Here is a 3,758-nt window from a genome sequence, read left to right on the forward strand (position 1 = left end):
TTAATTATTATGATAATTTCCTTATTCCTTAAGAGTAAGGTTTTGAAACCCGGACCGGACCGTACGGTCCAACCGGAAAAACCTCAAACTGTTCATTTTTGCGATTCTTTTAGCCTTAAGAACCATTCTATGGGAAAAAAGTAGGGACCCGTGCGAACAGAGGTCAAACCTCACGGTTCTGAGAACCGTGATCAGACTGCTTCTCACGGTTGCCTACTTCCCATTGAATCTGAACCAAAAAAAAAAAAAAAATTAGAAAAGGAGAAACGGATGAAGACGATGACGAAGCAGGGGTGGCGCCATGAAGCAACTGCTTCTTCTTCTATTTCTTCTTCTTTCTTTTTTTTTCTTCTTCTTCTCTATCCATCTCCCTCTCTCCTTTAACGGTTCTCTTGGGTTCAGTTCAGAGCTTTTTTTTCTTCTTTTTTGGGTACTTACAGGCTTAGCCATTGTTGAATCTTCATTCTGCAACCTTAGACCTTTAGATCACACCACCATTTCTTTTTATTCTTCTTCTCACTCTCACTAGCTCGATCTCTCTATCATGGTTTTCGCCGACTATTGCTTCAGCATTTTACTCTCTGCACTTTTTCCGATTGCTCTTTCTCCATTTTTTTTCTCTCTCTTTGCATTTTGCTTTTGCCTTTGCACTCTAGACTCTAGAGCCTTCTAGTCTACTGACTCTTCTCTGCGTGATGGACAACTTGCTTTCCTGTCACCCACTATACTTGCTGTCAACCACTCTCTTTTGAAAATGTTATTGGATTTTGTACATTATTTAGTCAAATATTTTAATGGTTTGGCTGGCTACTCTTTTAGCTTTTGTTTGTTTGTTGGTTTTTTTTTGGTTATTTTAAAAGTTTTCATAAATGATCCTAGTCAAATGGGCTTGGACATGACAAATTATTGGGTTGTTAAATGGGTAATGATTTAAGATAATTTAGACAAGCTCCTATAAAAAGAGTATAATATTAAACCTTAACAAAAATTATTTATGTTTGCTTAGAATTTAATATTTCTTATTTTCTTTATGAAAGTTATGATATATATATATATATATATATATATATATAAAATATTTGAAAGATAAATCTCTATAATTTTTTGAACTATTATAGTCAATTTTTCTATTTATACTAATTTAATATATTTATTTATATTTAAATAATTATTAAATTAATTATGACATCATCACGGTTCAACTCCGGTTCAACCTCAGTTCGACCTTAAAAATCTTGAACCTCTCCCTTTTACAGTTCAATGAACGGTTCGGGTCTGAAAAACTTTATAAGTATAAATGCTTGTGAGGTGTGGGAGGTAAGGGTCAGGGTTCAAGTATCCAAGAGAGAGCTTCATGCACATATACACTTAGATTGGGTTGGAGTAGAAATTCTATATTGTATAAAAAAAATTAAATAATAAATTTGAAACTTATAAAGTTTAGTTGTATATTAGGCAAATATAATACACTACAATAGAACTTAGATGAATATGGTTCACCTTAAAATAATAATAATAATAATAATAATAATAATAAATGATAGATTTGTAGATAATAATAATAGTTACTTTTTATATATTACACCTCATTACATAATATTTATATTCTCATGCATAATGTGGATCTGCTGCTAGTCTTATATAATAATAGAAAATCAACAATTAATTTTGCCAATCTTTTGTTGTGCCATGGCAAGCACGTTTCCAATTAATGCCTTCTCAATTCTCAACTCTTGCATTCTTACTTTACCGTTGCTCAACCTCCGACTATTTCTCTTTTTCTTTTTTTTCTTTTTTATTTTTAACTATTCTTCTCCACATTATTCATACCTTCTGATGATGCCGAAAAAATCACCAGTGAGCCACACGGTTCCAACACGCTCGACACCAGACCTACCCAACATAGAAAAAGACCTTACAGAGAGTACCGGTGTGGTACCGGCCAAAGACCCTCCGAAGGTTAAGTCAGAAAAGAGCTCTATCAATGTTAGAGAGTATGAGATTTAGAGAAATTGTGCGTATAGAAAGTTTGTATTTGTAGGGGATTTTTCCCCCGCAAGCCATTTGTCCTCTTTGGGGAGCCAGGCCCGCAAGGTTTTGTTCTCGGCCCCGAGTATGGAAGTCCAGGATTTTCACCTCAGGCCAAGGGCTTTGCCTTGTAGCCATTTTGGCTTGACACCTTTGTCCCACATCGGTTAGAGATGCGCCCCACTCAAGGTTTATAAGCTTCTGGAGCAACCAAGAGTGTACCACTACTCAGCACAACCGTGTGGCTCACTGGTGATTTTTTCGGCATCATCACCTTCCATTTAATCCATTGATCTTTTACTATTCCTTTTTTCCCCATAAATTTGCTATTAGCCCCTCTACACCTTCCTCTCCCATTCATTCTATGTTTTTCCCACGAAAAAAAGGTTTTTCCCACAACAAAAAAGGTGATTACTTCTTTCTTTGGTTTTAGTCTTTCTTTTTGGTGTATTTTCTTTTTAATTATTAGTCGCTCTACACCTTCCTCTCCCATGCATTTCCTGTTTCCACACGTATTCTGGGAAGTTTTTTGATTCGCAACAGATCTTATCTACCACTGAAACAGGATTCCAACTTTTTTTTTTTTGCTTACTAGTCTTGTTCTTGTACAACTTCTTATTTCTTAAGCGAAGTGATACATAGAGTTATAGCACTATGAGATGATGTCAGCCTAAAGTTCTATGCAACCCATGAAATAGAAAAATATATACTCGCTATATGGATAGTTCAGCTAGTTTAATGTGAAATCGGTTTGTTTGGTTAATAGAACAAATGCAGATTACAAAGTCCAAAGGTCCGATGAGTTCTTGAATTGGGATGACATCAGAAGATGAGATATTCTTGGAATGTGGCATGTGAAGCAATGAGATTAGCACCACCTGCTATAGGAGCATTCAGTGTTCACAATCACAACTGACTTGACTTATGGGTTTTACAATTCCTAAGGGATGGAAGGTATCTAAGAAACAAGCATATACAAGCTAGCTTAAGGTATAACACAATGGTGATGTATAGGCGTGGTATTAACCTTTCTCAATCTATTTTCTCAACACACAAAAATCCCAAATATTTTCCTGATCCAGAAAAAATTGATCCTTCGAGATTTGAAGGGAAGGGTCCTGCCTCATACACATTTGTACCATTTGGAGGAGGAACTCAAATGTGCCTGAGGATGGAATATGCACGTTTAGAGATTTTTACATTCATGCATAATGTGGTGACCAAATTCAAATTGGAAAAAGCAAACCCGAATGAAAAGATTGCATTCAATCCATAACCTATTCCAACCAATGGCCTTCTGGTTCGACTCAACCCTCTAGAAAATATATAGTGTTAACAGTTGTTGACTCAACTATGTTTAGTAAATCTTATTCCTGCAGGTCTCATTTGCAATAAAAGTACACTCTCAGCAATAATTTATGATTCCCAGGAATATTGTATTTTCTACTTCCAATTTAGTTGAAGTTCTCTTAGAAATATTGTATTTTTTAATTTTATTTGACAGATAACTTAAATTTGGTTTGCAAAAGATTTTCTTTGCCAATGGAACCCCATCCTTTCCTCTTTGTTTTTATTTTTTATTTTTTATTTTTTTCCCTCCTCTGAATGGGCAAGGAAATGCTCCTGCCAAGGGTAACTATTTATTCTTCTTATTTATTTATTTATTTATTTTTTTGACAATTTAATAGTTACCGTGGCAGATGAGGGATTTGAATCCTGGATGTCTCCAT

At 35.0% G+C, this 3,758-nt stretch overlaps 1 pseudogene; it reads left to right on the forward strand.

Moving 5' to 3' along the window:
• Window positions 1-2,857: 2,857 nt before the first annotated feature.
• LOC126696581 (beta-amyrin 6-beta-monooxygenase-like) lies at window positions 2,858-3,358 on the forward strand (annotated as a pseudogene).
• The last annotated feature ends 400 nt before the right edge of the window (window positions 3,359-3,758 follow it).

The sequence above is a fragment of the Quercus robur genome, chromosome 2, assembly GCF_932294415.1.
Source record: "Quercus robur chromosome 2, dhQueRobu3.1, whole genome shotgun sequence".
Taxonomy (NCBI): domain Eukaryota; kingdom Viridiplantae; phylum Streptophyta; class Magnoliopsida; order Fagales; family Fagaceae; genus Quercus; species Quercus robur.